Source organism: Zootoca vivipara, chromosome 9 (assembly GCF_963506605.1).
Source record: "Zootoca vivipara chromosome 9, rZooViv1.1, whole genome shotgun sequence".
In the NCBI taxonomy this organism is placed as follows: domain Eukaryota; kingdom Metazoa; phylum Chordata; class Lepidosauria; order Squamata; family Lacertidae; genus Zootoca; species Zootoca vivipara.
In genome coordinates, this window is record NC_083284.1 from 43,747,752 (window position 1) to 43,765,862 (window position 18,111).

Genomic DNA, 18,111 nt, shown 5'->3' on the forward strand with positions numbered 1-18,111 from the left:
CATTCACAGAGATCTGGAACAACATTACCTTGAACTGAATTCTGGCTTGGCTTGGCCTGGCCTTGGCCTGGAATTTTTAGTCAGTAAACATACCTCACAACAACCATACAGTTCAAAGCTGCTTCAGATATAAGAATACTGATGCTTGAAAGCGTTGCTCTCAGAATACAGAGGATGGTCACATTTAAAGTACATGATATCATCAAAGAATCCTGAGTGTACCCCCTCACAGAGCTATAATTCCCGGAACCCTTAAACTACAGCTCCCAAGATTTTTGGGGGGAAGCTATGTGCGTCGAATGTGCTTTAGATGTACAATATGAATGTGTGTTACACAGCTGAAACTGGCCCACTGGTAACTTCAAGCTTGTAGACCTGTCAGATGACTTAAAGACTGTAGCTCAGAGGGCAGAACATATACTCTGAATGCAGAAGTTTGAGAGTTCAATCCGGACCACCATCAGCTAAAATGATCAGGTAGTGTATTGTTAGAAAGAGCAGTGCAAAACCTTGGGGAGCTGCTGCCAGCCAGAGTGGGCAGTACTGGTTTAGATGGACTGACAGCCCATCCTTGTAAAAAGGCAGCTTCCTGTATCAAACCAAGAATTGCTATGTACATCTTCCAGATCATTGTGCATTCTTCCTTTTTTTTTATTACAATTCCCATAAAACATAACCAATAATAAAAAACATCAAACATGAAAGCCTATTTAAAAACAAATTCAATTCCAATACGGACTGGGATTTTAAAAAGTAAATAAATCTCCACTTAAAAGCTTGTTAGGAAAGGAAAGTCATCAACAAGCACCAATGATGTAACTGGTAGGAGTTCTGAAGGTGACATGACACTAAAGGTTTGATTCGTACATCATATGGAATGGATTTCCTGATGAGACAATATTTGCCAAAGGAAGCAGTGGTTATTTGACTATATAAGGGGTGTGGTCATTCTTGATGTGTCTTTTTCAGAAGCAGTATAGGGATTGGTACCCCAATACCAGCAACTTGAACCTAGCCCAGTAGCCAACTGGCAGTCAGTTCAATTCTTTCTGCAGCAGCCTAACACGATAGCAATATCCTGCCCCTATTAATAAAATGTGGTGCCATGGAAGAAAAGTCAATTAAGTACACCAAAGAATACTCCAAAGTTTGTTTGTTTTTTTAATGATTTATGCTTTATGGCACAGTGTGAATACTTTGGCTGTGGCTCAGGAGACCTCACAAGTTTGGGGTTTCCATTGTTGGCTAAGGAATGGCAAAAGTCTCATGCGCTCACAGGAAACTTCTGTTTCCTATGAAGAACTTTGGAAAGCCATGCATGTGTGTGCATGTAAGATTTCTGGGAACTAGACCAGCATCATTGCAAGCAGGGCCAGCCCGTGGTATTTTGCTGCCTGAAGCAAAGCACAAGATGCTGAGCACCTCCCATTTCACATTCAGCAGCAGACTGGGCTGGCAGCTTAATCATTCTTTGACAATGTGACAGGTTCCTCCATTGCTCCTGAAGCAGCAGGCTAGTTTAGGAGAGCACTGACAGCTCACTCACTCCTCCCTGCAGTTCCCCAAACTCCCCCCTCCATCATCCACACCATCCAGCCTAAAGCGGCATCCTCACTCAGGTGAGCAAGGAATAATGGCAGCTATAGCACTGGGAACCTTGAACCCAGGCAGTTCTCATCATAACCAGACTTTGTGGCTTGCTAAGTAATCTCTGGGCAACAGCACTTAGGAGGCTGCACACTTTTGCATGGGTGTAAGGCCCACTGAACACAATAGGATTTACTCCTGAGTAAGTATCAGCCGCTCAGCCCATTATGCAACTATCTGGACATCTATGGCATTCACATTGCAGTCACGTGAGAGTGGGGGGCCACTCTCTCCATTATGGTTCTGCAGCCTCACTCCTGCTGTCTGTTATGCAAGGTTCTGAATCTCACAGGGATCCTATGAAAAGAGAAGTTCCCAGTCGAGTTCTTCCCCATCATCACCATTATGGGTGGACAGCAGGGGCAGGGTCTATGGGGATGTGACAAGAGGGGTGAGGCCAGAGGGCACATCCCACTCTTCCTCTCATAGGCATTATCATGGGTGAACTTGCAAATAGGGGGCATATTTATAGCAAGTCTACCCATTATCAAATAGGCGGAATGAAACTACAGGAAATGGAGGCAATTTTCTGTTTCCCCAAGACATAAGTGGCTGTGTTTGCAGGCAGCCTGAGCAAAAACTATATGGGAACTTGAAAGAGTTTTGAGTGTGAGGGATTAAGTAGTAAGGGTATTTCATTTCCACTCGGAACAGCTACCGGTACCTTTCCAGCTCTCTGGAAAACCAAGGCAATTCTGAATGGTTTTCCTTTACATGTTATAACAAAACTAACCATAAAATAAAGCTTTTGTAAAAAAAAATCCAGATGATTATATAAAATTCAGCTAAAAGAATACACTGCTATAAATAAAACGAAATAGAAATATAACGGCAGAGAGGGAAGGAAGGAAGCATCTCCCAGATGGAACACACTTGGGGAGGGGAATATGGGCAAGCATGTTCCAGATGACAGGCAGCTCGGGAGAGAAAGTTTACCCTCTATTATTTATTAACTCTGTAAATCATTTTGTAATACAGTAGGCGGATGGTATAGAGACTAAAGAGAGCAAAGCGGCCGAGGGAGACGGGGGGGGGGAGAGATGTGCATATGCAACAGAGAAAAAGCACCAGAAAACAGACAGGAATCCTCAACAGATCCATAGGCAATTTTGAACCAACTAGTTCACCCCCCCCCCCAACAAAGCCATGTAAGTTAGGACTCGAGCCAAGAGCCATTCTGCTGCAGATTTGGAACTGGAAATATTAACTGCATTTGTATTCACCGTTCACTCCAGGAACAGTTCTAACATATGTCTAACAAATCTGAACTTTGTCATGCTAGAAATCAGTTGCCTTGATTGCTAAGTTGTATCTGCCTAAAAACCAGAGGCAAAGTTTCTCCCTGGCTTTTCAAGCCAGGAGACATAATTGCAATTCTCGACATAAGGTTCTTCATTTCTTTTGACTTGCGCAGCATGATAGCAGCTTTCCCAGACATTCTGCAGGAACAGGAACAGACACAGAATGTAACATTTGAACTAGGCTGAATCACACACAGGGAAGGAAGAATAGCACTATCAGGGTTCCTGAGAAATCACCTGCTTCTACAAAAGCCTGCCGCTGATATTGTTCCCTGCCAGCCCTGTGTGCAATTATCAGGACTGCAGGATCCAAAACGATCCTTCCAACACCTTTCTTATTTAACAAATGTACACCCTGTCTCGCTGCATGGCTTGAAACAGCTTACAATAAACATTCACAGTTATTTGAATATTCCAATCTCTAGATGAGCCAGTTGGCCATCCACAAATATTAGGGCTGGAGGACTTGACCTTGAGCTTCTCACAATAAACTGGAAAACATTGCTGCACATCTACAGCACAAGCACAGCCATATATCAACTGAGTGGTTTCACACGGTACTGAATTCTAAAAGTAGGGTGGAATGAGCTGGAATGCATTTTTACATGACAAATGCAAAACATGGAGAGAAAGTAAGCTTCAGATGTGGCAATAGCTTATGCATCACCCCTCCAAACAAGTTCCTTTTTTGAATGCTAGAATGCACACACAAGATCGCTCATGTTTCCACTCCTCCTACACCCGGCTGACTGGTGAGGCTCGCAGCTCTCTGTTTTTGGATGGGAACATGTGTTAGAAACAACAACACAGTCTTGGATTCCCTAGTGAATCTGGGGGTGGGGTGTGTGGTCTACAGTCTAATAAGTCATACTTTTCACATAACTGTTGGATTCCTCTTTGTGAAAGTCTCTGCATATCAAAAGATTTGGAGGTGGAGAAGAGGAGGAGGAGTGAGTGTTTGTAGCATGAACTCAGAAGGAAGGCTGGCCTTTTCATTCACCCCCTTGGCCTGAAATAAAACATTCAAGAACAGAAGGACAAGTGATAAATGCTCTGCTTCTCAAGATAGAGGGTCAAGATCAGACTCTACCTGGTAGAGGAGAGGCAGCCCCAAAGATGAAATTGAAGCTGTTTCAAGATCAAAGTACCTCCTCCTCCTTAAGGAATAGTTTATGGCTACCTAGTTGTGGTCCCATGCATATGGGCCTTAGGCCTTCCAGCTGTCATCCAGCCATTTTCTACACGAAGAAGAAGAAGAAGAAGAAGAAGAAGAAGAAGAAGAAGAAGAAGAAGAAGAAGAAGAAGAAGAAGAAGAAGAGGCCCCTCTCCTTTCACAAAGCAGATTCTTCACAGGCCATTGTCCACAGGAAGTGCCCTCACCAAGAGTAATGAGCCAAAAAGTACATCTAGGGAAGTGGAAAGCCTCAATAATACACCGAGATTAAAATCACATTTGTCATCTCTTTAGCTGAAGGACTGACTTTCCCTGTTAGAATATTCAGCAAAACATGCCAGATAAATATTTAAATGAGTTGTATGTTGAGTATCTTTTCCAAAGTACAATCTTTGGCAGCAAATTCAGAGTTCACAACATCAACATCTATCACTCAGGCAAATTTTCACATCTTTAAGACACATGGCATATCCACCCACATCAATCTCTAAAAGTCTCTACTATGACAACAGAATTGTTCTTAAGTCTCCCACTATGAAGAAAGATGCAGGTTTTAAAAAAAAGCTCTTAAGGCATGTGTCTTTAATTGTTTGTGGAAAAAAATTAAATGATTGATTTTCTATGTTTTTAGTGATTCTTATTTTTATCTGTAAGCCACCTTGAGTTCTGTCAGTGAAAATTGCAGGGTTTGGATCATCTTTCACGATTCTGTGCAAGCTTGAATAATTAAGTAGAAACAGTGGGACCACATATATTTGTTTTTAATCATACAATACATACAGCGATATTTCCATATTCATTATATACGAGTGAGAGAAATAAATGAATTGGGAATTGATCTTTCAGGACATTTACACCACCTTTGGTTGCAGCAGAAACAGAGACTACTCGACTCCCTTATTGATTCCTGCAGGAATCACCTATGCATGAGGACAGTATAATTTGTGAGCCAATCATTTGTGACATTCATCCACATCAACCACACAGACTTCAGTTTACATCTGAAAGCACCAGACAAGAGTTAAAGTGCTGGAGAGAGAGATTAGTGAAATACCATTTCACACACTCCCTTGCTCATGCAGGGTTCCATAAGGGAAAGCAGGAAGAACCTGCCCGTTTGTTTGCCAAGTCCTTTTCAGCTACTGACAGTTATTATTATTATTAATACCCAGAGGTCTCAGGATGGTTCACAGAACAAAACCACAATATAAAACCACAATATATATAATCAAAATAAAAGCAACAACCCAGTAACACCCCACCCCCCAAAACAGAGGGAATGTGTGTATTCAAGACACGGTGCAGGGGGGGGGGGTGAACTCCACTGAATATGGTATGGGATACTTGACAATGTATGGCTTTGCTGTTGATCCAAGTTTCTAGTCCTTATTACTATGACTATAACATTTCACAATGTAAAAACCATAGAGTGGCTCAGGAGGATGTTCCAGTGGTTGCGAGGGGCTTCAGTGAACAACCTAGCAAAATACAGAATATATACAAATTTACTTAACTTGCATAATTCATAGAGGATTCAGAATTTGATTTGGGTATGAAGGAAAGCTATCTTGACTACAAACTGAAAAGTTAATGAAGCAATGAAAGGTAAATAATGCAATTCCACTGCGTGTGAAGTAACAGAAAGAAAAGAAACATATTTTCCCCCAGCAAAGGGATTATCTATTTCATTCAGATGCTAAATTGTATTAGATGCCATGAACAAACCTCACCTGTTTAGTGAGATATAACAAATTGCAGAATACTGTGTTTTATTTTTATGCTCAACAGGCCGTATGGAGGTCTTATATTTTTGCTGCATTGACTTTAAAGCATGCAGAGGAGCAAGGTCATTCTGAAACTAACATAAAAACCTATGAGAGCGTGCATGGGAATGTCCTACTACTACATAGTAAAATCAATCAAAAACAGCAGCACTCAGCCAGCTATTGTCCACTGCCTTGGCAGCCTTCACATCAGCCTGGATCTAAAGTTTACCTGCCACCAGTGGAAGGAATTTCCTCCAATGGAAAGTGTCTTCCAAAAATCCTTCCATTGGAGGAAAGGGACTTTTGGATTCATCCCATGAAAAGTGGGTTTTACCGTAAAAGACTAGGAGAAAGTGCCAGAAAAGGTGAGTGACTTCCCTTGGTCAACTACTAATCAGTACAGTGGTGCCTCGCTAGACGAATTTAATTCGTTCCACGGGTCTATTCTTATAATGAAAAATTCGTCTAGTGAATCCCATAGGAATGCATTGAATTTTTTTGATATATTTTTTTTGCCCATAGGAACGCATTAATTGAATTTCAATGCATTCCTATGGGAAACCGCGATTCGAAGACGAATTTTTTGTAAAACGAATTCGTCTAGCGAGGCAACCTCCGCTAGAAAAATCATTTCTTTAAGCGAAAATTTCATCTTACAGGGCGTTCGTTAAGCGAGGCACCACTGTAATTTTAAATGTTTCAAAGAGGGATCCCTCCCTATAGACGCATACACCTGTGAAATTTCAGCACCTCCACTTCTTTCTAACAACACTGTACTTCTGAACATAGAACTCAAACAAGTATAGAGTTGGGCTGCCGTTCAAATCCCTCCAAAACTTCATATTTTTTTATTTTGGAGATTTAGCAAACCCTAATAGAAAGCAATGCCATGAAAGTAAAAAACACTCAAATTGGGGAGCCAGTATTCCCAGACTTGTTTGTAGTTTATCAGACACACAAGTATTATTATTCTTACATTTATATTTTACCTTTCCTCCAAGGAGCTCAGGGGGTTGACATGGTTCTCCCTCCCCATTTTATCCTCATAATAACCCTGTGAGGCAAGTAGATTGTAAACCAGTGACTGTTCTAGGGTTACTCAGTGAGCTTCATGGCTGAATAGAGATTCGAACCCGGGTCTCCCTCACTCTAACCACCTCACCACACCAGCTCTTGGGTCTTGGAGAAATATGTTTATTCCCAATGTAATTGATTCAACTCTCTAGCCGCCAACAGCAGTCAGCAATGAGGTCTGTACACTATCTCAGAATGTCCCATCACCATCCAGCCATATTCTTTCTTTTTTTTCACTTGCATAGTGCCTGGGTGGCCATATTCCGAGAAGTGAGTGTCAAGGTTTGATATCCCCCGCTTTCAATAACCCCACTGCCCTCTGAAAACATTCCTGCGGGTTCGGCTGAAGACAGCTTTCCTGCTTCCCAGCCCACAAAATTAGACAATCCAATGAGACCATTTGAGTCAGAAGTTCTAATACCACATTGTTATTCCTTTGCTCCTTTGTACAGACTACAATTCAACACACAAATTTACGAGCTACTGCAATGCGGTCGCATCTGCCAATCTAAATTATGTGAAAACAACCAGAGAAACTGTGATGAGAATGTTAAAAACAACCACACATTTATAATTACTGAAAGCTCCAAGGACTTTCACTAAGCAAATGGTGTAACAAAAACGACTGTATGCGTGCTATAATCCCAGTTCCATTATCAATATGCATCTTATGAGGTCCACAGATGACATTCAGACTGCAATTCTGTACACACTTATCTAGGAGTAAGCCGCATGGAACACAATGGGATGAATTCTGGGCAAACATGCATAAGGTTGTAAGAGCAGCTCCTGGATCAAGCCAATGGCCAATCTGGTCCAACATCCTGTTCTCATAGTGGCCACCCACTGTGGGTGGGAAATTCTCAAGCAGGATCTAAACACAAGAGTACTCTCCCCTCCAGGAGGATTACTCTTTCCCGGATGGTGGGCTGGCGATCTCTGCCAGGGACATGCAGGGTGAAGCATCACTCTACTTCATGGAAAGTCCAGCCCTGTGCCCATCACTATTGAAGAAGGGCCTTGACCACGAGTCCCAGTTTGTCCGACATTCTAGATCAAACTATTGCTATCGCAGTGCAGGAGCAAGGAGGACCTGGGAAAAGCCAGGATGTTCATAGGATCCCAGTAAATCATAATTTGACCTACTGTGTTGTGCAAACCAGGCCAATGTGTCACATCAGAAGCTGCACTTCGAGTAGTTAATGGCTGTACGTGAGTAGAGACTTAAAGTGAAGCACAGTTATCGTTTGCTTCTAGTAAGCCAGCACAGTGTCCTCAAAGAGGGTTTAACCACCTCTAATGCTGAATAGGGAATTTTGCACAACTCTATGTGCTGACTGCTAGTTATGATGTCAGCACAATTTGGATTGGTTGCTGAATGCTTACATAGCCGTTATCACACTATTGATTAACGTGTGGCCAGATTCTTGTAGTCAGCTGTCAACAGCCTGGACAACTTTAGCAACACACAAAAAATCAGCAAAATTCACAGTGCTTGGAATTTTTACAAAGTAAGATTTTCCTAATCTTTATCGATTTTAAAAGCAAAGTACTTAATAAAATATTAGAGCTGCAGTTTAATTCATAATGCAAGCAGACGTTTTATCGCAATGGGCCTTTAAACATTCTGGAGAAGGAACATTAACTGCATATATTTGCATGCATTAACACATGCTGTTATTTAGTAATAAAGCCAAGGACCATTTGAGTCAGTGGAGGTCATGCCGGCACTCCAAGGACAACCATTTTTGAATTGGAACAAAAAGGCACCTACCTTGGCTGGCTGGCTCCATGATCAACACAGCATCGACTGAGACGTAGAGCAGGAGCAGGGGTACCAACCTGAATAAAATATTGGGGGGGCAGGTAAGCTCTGCCCTGTATAATCAATCGCATGATATGGTGTACGCACGCCATTTGAATGGCACTACCCATCAACTGGGGGGGGCACTCCATCACAGTTTTATTGGGGGAAGCAGAAGGGACCACAACCCCTAGGAGTTGGCTCTTATGAGCAGGAGAGGAGCAATTGCACACATAATAATAATAATAATTTATTATTTATACCCCGCCCAGATGGCTGGGTTTCCCCAGCCACTCTGGGCGGCTTCCAAACAAATATTAAAAACAGTACAGCATCAAACATTAAAAACTACCCTAAACAGGGCCACCTTCAGTTGTCTTCTAAAAGTAAAATAGTTGCTTATTGCCTTGACATCTGCTGGGAGGGCGTTCCACAGGGTGGGTGCCACTACCGAGAAGGTCCTCTGTCTGGTTCCCTGTAACCTCACTTCTCGCAATGAGGGAACCGCCAGAAGGCCCTCGGTGCTGGATCTCAGTGTCCGGGCTGAATCATGCCATTGGACCCCATCCACTTTTCTAATGGCTCTAACTCCCACAAATAATAAATAAGAGAAATTTTACTTATATGCCACTTCCCACAAACAAGCTGTGCCCAAAGCAGCTTACAGCCAACATTAAAAACATCCAAAAAGATAGCATTGAATATACAAATATGCAGCATGCTAGAACCAACTGCAAACAAAAAGCCAACTGCACTGTTACCCAGGCAGACAAAAGGTGTCCCCCAACTTTATCATAACAAACCTGCCAATATCAATGTAAATATTAGAGGCACTTCTGGTGGCTCCAGTTCAACTTCTACAGCCTTCCCCAGCCTGGTGCCCTCTAGATGTTTTGAACTACATCTGGCCAGCATGGCCAATGGATAGGGGTGGCAGGGTTTGTGCTACAAAACATCTGGAGGGACCAGGGTGGGGGAGGCCGTGCTACTAGAGAATTTAGATAGAGGTGTGAGGGGGCCCAAAGTAGTTTCTACCATTATCAATCACAGCACTGGGTGGACAGAAAATGAAGACAACACCTACCTGAGTAACTGGTTGTGTAGGAAGGGGCATGTTAACACTCTGTCTTGTGACCCATTTAAAATATGCATCCATAGACTCGGTGGTGAGAGAGGCTGCTTGAAGCAGAACACTTGGCCTACCTGGCAGCAACCCAGTATGCCAAGCCCAACGTTCAATGTTTGAGGGTCAAGCTACACAAGCAAAGTCCAGGAAACACAGTCCAGGGCCAATCCAAGTAAGAAGTCGGGATATAGTCCAGAGTCAAACCCAAAGCACAGTCCCAAGACCATCAACATGGACCAATGAGCAGATACGGCAGCTCAGCTCTGCTGCCCTTTTCTGCCTTGCCTGCTGATTGCAGCATCTGGGCTTGATGAGGCAGGTGACCCTCACCTGTTCCAAGCCTACTCCAACTGGAGGAATCATACATCTCCTCCCAGAGCTAGCGAGCCACACCTGGCCAACTAGGGAGCTGGGCTGTAGGCCCTTGTCTGTCTCCAGCCTCCTAGAGTGCAACTCCCGCTGCTCCCTACACCTCAGAGCCTGCTGTGTTCATGAGGACAGGACCCACTCTGGATCTGGTCATGAGTCCTCCGGCTCTGGCTCTTATGCACTTACCCCCACCCCCTCATCATCCTGCGAGTACTTCCTACACCAACCATTCCTTCCCTGCTTGCCCCAGTGTGTCCCAGTCCCAGCTAGACCCCTCGCCAGGATCCTCTTCCTCCATCCCATTGCCCTGCCAGTTCATGACAACCCCACAGAAACTGTTCCTCGTGGAAAAGAAGCCAAAAGGAATAAAAGGTCGTATGTCTCTTTTGTAGACAATGTATACTTTTTGTGCATTCTGCAATTTCTATGAAGCTAGTTAGGAATCCTAATTTGGTCCTCAAGCCAAGCTCACCTGCTTTACACCTTGCAGTGTTGGGCATTAACTGATCCATACCACTGGAAGTCTACTCTTACCCTCCCCCAAGTTTGCCTATGTATGGTAAAAAAAAACCAGTTTCCCTCATGGGATTGTTTGGGTTTATATTCCCACAAAGGTCTTGCCATGGGAAACAACCTCTCCGCTCCGTGTGGTTGGTTTCCAAGTGGCTGTTTGCATGTAGAAGCTGGACAATGAGAACAGAGTAAGGGCGAAGGCAGTTGTGCCTCTCCAAGCGAGGATCTGCCAATATCCCACTTGAAAACCACAAATTCCTTTGGTCATGTTGTGGTGGGGGGGGGGGAACCTAATCAGATCTGGCAAGGTTTTGAAGCAGGACAGGAGCCTTTATACTATTTTCTCAGCTCATATTTCACCAAGGTAGTTGTCTTAGGTTGTACTACGGTGCCAGCTGGAAAGGCTCAAGGGCATAGGAGCTACTTCAGCTTTTTTTTAATTAAAAAACCTGACAAAATACATATTTCTATAATAGGCAATCACACAAAGGACTTTTTTGCAATTGGTTTTTAATTCCTGAAATCCCCTGTTGGTTCCACTTCACTCTTGACTCACCCCCCAGCACAGTATGGTTTAAAAAGTCAATTGCACCCACTCTGGCAGACCAGCCCATCTTAGAAATCCGTTTGGTGTGAATTGTAAAAATAAATTAAAAAAAATAGAAATAATGGAGCAAAATCACAAAGTCTTATACACTGATTTTCCTCCTCTCCTTTTTTCTTACTTTGTCATTTGTTTATCACCTCTTTTCACAACTATTTAGCTACTTCTGCAATATGCTTTTTATTAAGGCTGGATCCCCCCCCCCTTTTTACAAACAAAGTGAGTATTGGAATCAGTACATAGTTCTAGTAGTCAATTCCAAGAAGAGTGTGAAACCATATTGCAAACCCCATTGCTGACTGGAGTGCAAAGTTGTTGGCCTTGGGTTTAACTCAGCTTTGTAGCATTTTGTTTATTTCCTTGTTTGCAATGCCGTGAACCCGTTCAATATGGAGCAATGGGTTTTAATCTGAGAACACGTGTTCAGGAAACAAATCTGCCATGAGCCAGTGAGGGAGAGTAGTCAGAGTGCTGGATGGAGACAGAGAAGCCCCTGTCTCTGTTGAAACCAATAATGGCAAACCTGCCTGGGGTTGTCTTCAGGATCAAAAGGAAAGAATTCATGTGAAATGCTCTGTACACAGTGCTATACTGTATGAATACTATCTAGCAATATTAAATGGTATTTCCCCGCATATGTATTTATTGATTTATTTAAGAAGATTTATTAATCACTTAATCAAAGAGGCCTCTAAGTGGTGTCCATAAGAGAAGTGTAGATAAAACATAGCTAAAATCTACAAAAACATTAAAAAAGGACATATATACTTAACATAATTATCTTTACAACACAGATAAAATCAGTAAAAATGCTTTTTTAAAAAAAGTTTCCAGCAGGCTTCCAAAACAGTTTAACAAGGCTGACTGCCTAGTTTCAATAGGCAGGGATTTCCAAAGATTGGGAAAGGAGTAACTCAGATCTTCACGGACACATCTAGTGAATAATCCACCTCAAAGTTTTCCACAAAGGTTTAGAAGCAATTGAAAAAGTAATAACTCACTGCTGTTTTACTTTTTTAACCTGTGATGGGAATATTAGGAGGTCCTTCTGAGAAAGAGGAAGGAAAGTCTAGCAAAGAAACTCAGCAGTAGGTCTAAGGAAGCAGGAGCTAGAGACTCAATTGAGGAGCTCAATTGAGCAAGCTATCAGGTACATCGGATAAAACCTGGAGGGAAGATTCATATGCAAAATGTATTTGACACCTTAAGCCAAGAGTTGCAATTGTTTCTAAAATTCAGAAAAAAGTGGATGCTTAAGACTGACTTTTACAAATGTAGATACAGTATTTTGACCAGCCCTGACCCTAATAGACACCCCTCATATTTGGCTCAATATGCAAACTTGATTTCTAGATAATAGTGTTGCTTTATAATCATTTGGAGCAATACACAACCATTTCAGTTGCATTTGCAAACCCCACTTGTCTTCCTCTTTAGACAGAAAACAAAGACCTGGAGTCATGAAGAATACTGCCATGCATTGCACAGGCACATCCTACAACATAGAGAGGGTTTTGTGTTTCAGGAGTGAAGGAGAGAGCAGGGCAATGTGCTCCTGTTCCTTATGAATCACATTTGTAGTTAAACGGGTCAGGTCCTTGTTCTACTAAAATCAATGGCCCAGATTTTACATGTTTGCCAATATTCAGAGTCCACTGGACTCCAGCAAAACTATACCAGAAGAAAATAACAAGTGCAGACAATTGCTGGAGATGTGGAGGTAAAAATGAGAACTTAATACATCTGTTGATTAACTGCCCGATGATAAGATCATTTTGGTGCAAGGTGAGGCTATTTATAGCAAGAGTAATAAAAAAGAAATGGTTAAATGGTTATTTAGGGGAACTGAATTTAATTCTAATTATATTCCAGAAACTTGGGAGATTTCAAGGGGTCCAAAAAATGGATGTACTGTGCTATATTAGAAGCAAAAAAACTTGTTTTGATGAATTGGAAGAGCCACAAAGAGATTCCATTGAGCACATGGATTGATAATATAGATGGACAAATTAGCTACATATGAACGAATTGCATGTCGACGCAAAATAAGAATGGATAAATATGAAGAAATCTGGAACAAATATTTACCGTAAGGCAGATAGTGGTGGGAAGTAGAGGGAGGAGAGAGGTGGGAAAACAATGTTTAAAAAAAGGTGTTCAAATCTGAATTGTCAAATTGTGTTATTACTGTTATTATGATTTTTGTTGTATGTGTCTTTTGTGGTTGATGTTTGTATTGAAAAATCGATTAAATAAATTAAATTAAAAAAACAAGTTTGCCAAGAGTTTTATCTTCTTGATCAGTTGCTAGAACTGGAAGTTATAAAGCCAGGTAAGAAAGTGTGTGAAGGCATTTTGAACTAATGTGGGCAGGGGCTAGGGGGAACACAATATTTACCACTTTGTAAAGTTTGGAATACAGTTTTGGTTGCCTCACTTCAAAAAGGAGTTGGACACGGTTCAGAAAAGGGCCACCAAAATTACCAAGGGGATTAAATGACTCATCTATGAAGAAAGATTACTATGTATGGGACTTTTTAGTTTAGAGAAAAGGCAAGTAAGAGGTGGCATGATAGAAGTTTATAAAATAATGCATGGCATGGTGAAAGTGAAGAGAGAAAAGCTATTCTCCCTTTGTAATAACACTAGAACTCGTGGACGTCCAATAAAGCTGAGTGTTGGAAGATTCATGATGGATAAAAGAAAGTAGTTCTTCATGCAATGCATAGTTAAACTTTGGAACTCACCCCCACAAGAGGCAGTGATGACTACCAACCTACAGGTCATTTAGAAATGTAACAGAATGGGAGACTAGATAGAACACAAACCCCAATAAAAAGCAAAGCCCTTATAAGCCAGTTTCATGCTTTATTATAGAACAGCAGAGAGAGAGAGAGAGAGAGAGAGAGAGAGAGAGAGAGAGAGAGAGAGAGAGAGAGAGAGAGATCATGTAGTTTTATGAAAAAAGGGGCATAGATTTTAGGCAAGAGGTCCAACTAAAGCAATGGGACTGTGTATGGAGGTAAATGTGGACTAAATGGGTGTCCATTGATCTTTTTAAAAAAGCTTTTTAAAATAGTCTCAGTGGTATCCAACTCCTTTGCAAGTGAAGTCAGATTTATAACTTGGTGGACAACTCTTGTTGGCGAGGTGAGGGTGTCCACATGCAGATTTCCTGCATATTTGGGGTAATGCAGTCTATTTGGACTAATGTTTTTAATGTGATTCATGAGATGACTGGCTAATACCACAAAATCCTAAAATAGTATAATTATTATATTGAAAATAGTATAATTATTATATTGGTTAATGGCAGTGGCGTTGAAATTGCTACGGTAGCATCAAAATGTGCATAGCAGCTAGCTGGAAGAACATAGCTGATCCATAGATTTCCAAATTGTATAGTTAGAATATGGAATACTGTTGTTTTATCAAAACTGACCTATAGCAGAAAATCAATTTGATAATGGAGAGCCAATGAATAAATTTATTGAAATAGCGACTTTGCAATGCTCTAGAAGAAGCAAGTGCAAGGATGCTATTTGACAAGACATTTCTTTTCTCCATTGTATTTCCCTCCCCTTTTGCATATGCTTGTAGTTGTTGGTTCTTTAGTTTGTGATTTTAAAAGTTTATATAACTGGTTTTTTAAAATAACAATAATAATAAAAATCCCAACCCTTCAAACTATGATGGATGGTCTTTGCTTTGTTTCACTGACTAAACCAGGGATCAGGCCCTGCAGATGTTTCTAGATTACAATTCCCATCATCCTTGAGCACGGGCCAAATTGACCAAGCGTGAGGAGAATCCAACAGCATCTGGATGTCCACAGTCCTGCGATAGCTCTGTTGGTAGAGCCCGATACTCTTAATCTCAGGGTTGTGGGTTCAAGTCCTGTGTTGGGCAGAAGTTTCCTGCATTGCAGGGGGTGCTCTAGATGACCCCCCACAGTCCCTTCCAAGTCTACACTTCTATGTTTCAGATCCTCTACTTCTAAACTAAACAGCAATTAAGGTTAAACACAGTTCCTGGTTCAAACATAGATAGCAAGTAACCACAGTTAGTTAAAATTTACAGAAGTGAAAGATTCTGATATGACAGCTGTACCAGAAGAAGAAGAAGGCATGCAGGTGGCACTGTGGTCTAAACCACTGAGCTTCTTGTGCTTGCTGATCAGAAGGTCAGCGGTTTGAATCCACGCAACGGGGTGAGCTCCCGTTGCTCTGTCCCAGCTCCTGCCAACCTAGCAGTTCAAAAGCACACCAGTGCAAGTAGATAAATAGGTACTGCTGCGGTGGGAAGGTAAATGGCATTTCTGTGCGCTCTGGTTTCTGTCACTGTGTTCCGTTGCGCCAGAAGTGGTTTTAGTCATGCTGGCTACATGACCAGGAAAACTGTCAGCTCACATGGCCTGAAAGTGAGATGAGTGCCACAACCTCATAGTCTCCTTTGACTGGACTTAGTTGTCCAGGGTTCCTTTACCTTTACCTTTTTTACCAGAAGGAGAGAAGGCAGGGGCGAGCACATGAGCCCCACATAAAAAATTTATTTAGCGTTACATGCAAAGCAGGCTGTTCTTCCTATCATGGTCAGCTGCCTCTCAGCTAAATTCATGCAGTGGCTGTGGAGTCATCAGAAAAATGGCTAAGGAATGCAAGCAGTCCATATCCCACCCTCCCCTGATCAACCCTAAGGTATGCAGGTGAAATCGCAAAGCTATAATGGTCCTTTTTCTAAGAGGGAAGTCAGACAAGGGTAATTGCATGACTGAGATGGAAGCCAGTTTCCACAACTAATGATGTGATGCACCTGTGCATGAGAATGCTCTCACTCTAAAATGCAGCCCCCGCCTCTTCTTGACTTTCCTCTCTGATGGCCAATAATGTGACATGAAGCAAACTCAACAAGTGCACCTTGTCCCAGGTTGGCAAGACTCCAGTTATGTTATTTTATTTTACTATCTGGCTGCTATAAAGCTGTTAGAGGCACAGCACCTCTAAAAGGGAACATCTGCAGGTTATATTAGGTTATGCTGAAAGACTGGCTGCTTCAGCAAAACAGTTCTAAATAGATTGCAACACACCTTTCAAAGAGAAACCTGAAATTTAATCTGGCCATCAGCCAAAGTTTCTCCACTTGGCTCTCCTTGTGTTTCTGGTTTGCAAATTTCTAGCAACAGTCAGCCAGTTTTATAGCGACTGCAAAGAGATCCTGAGACCATTGGCTCAATATTGCCGTAGATCTCAAGCACATAATTTCTCATCTAGGGACTCCCCACTGTTGTTGTTTTTAAATTGCGGGTATAATCTACAAATCTTGATACAATGACAGTGATGAATTTATTCTGCTTTGTTAGTTGTTCTACAATGCTGCCCCAGTGCTATCACAGTAAAAAATCACAACGTTTTTTTAAGGTAGCCTGGTTCCAAACTACATAGGTTACACAAGTACCAGCACCTTGAATTTAGCCAGTGCAATTCTCCCAACAGCAGCCTGACATGATGGTGATGGTCAGCCCCAGTGAGTAGCTGAACAGGAGCATTTTGCACTAGCTGCAGCTTCCAGGCTAACATTAGGGGCAGCAGCCCACATAGAACATGTTATAGTTATCCAGTATGAAGGTTACCCATGCATATGACAGTTGTCAGGCTATCCTGGTCCAAAAATAGCTGTAGGTGTCTTAACCTACTGAAGCTGGTAAAAGGCCATTGTATCCCCTGAGGTCATTTGAGTCTCTACTGGTGGACATGGACTATAAGCCTGCTCCCAACCCTGGTCCCACCTACTGATGCCCTCCTTAGCTTTAATAAGCCAAGATGGGCTTGAGGGAAAACATGGTTGAGTACAGCGTTGCAAGCACAACATCATCAAGAGGCAGCGATTGAAACTGATCCCATAACATCACAGAAGATGTTGTGTTGGACACCTCCCTGGGGACTGCCACAAATGTGGGACTGAGCTGGCTATGGAGCCAAGTGACTTTATCCTCGAAGTGCCTTGCAAAGAAGTCAGAGAGTTAAAGCACTCCATACATTAAAAACAGACACCTACATTGCAAGCATTAAAAGCAGTGGCATGATGAGGCAGGTGGCACATTTTGGTGATGGTACTCAGTCTTGGATCTGTGCCGAAATGTAAACTATGACTTGGTAAGGAGTGGGGATAGGAGCATCTGCTTGCTTTTAGTGGGAAGTACTTTTCAGACAAGGGACGCGGATGGCGCTGTGGTCTAAACCACAGAGCCTAGGGCTTGCCAATCAGAAGGTCAGCGGTTTGAATCCCCGTGACGGGGTGAGCTCCCGTTGCTCGGTGACGGTCCCAGCTCCTGCCAACCTAGCAGTTCTAAAGCACGTCAAAGTGCAAGTAGATAAATAGGTGCCCCTCCGACAGGAAGGTAAACAGCGTTTCCATGTGCTGCTCTGGTTCGCCAGAAGCGGCTTAGTCAGGCTGGCCACATGACCCGGAAGCTGTATGCCGGCTCCTTTGGCCAGTAAAGCGAGATGAGCACCACAACTCCAGAGTCGTCCGCGACTGGACCTAATGGTTAGAGGTCCCTTTACCTTTACCTTTTCAGACAGTCCTGCAGTCAGTACCCATTTAAACAGTCTTAAAGGACCATGTAGGCAACCCCAGAAATCCCAGTTGCTGAATGAAAGAAAAATACTTGCCGCTACAGAAGAGGCACATTATATTTAACAGCTTACATTTTCACTTTGAATAGATGCTACTT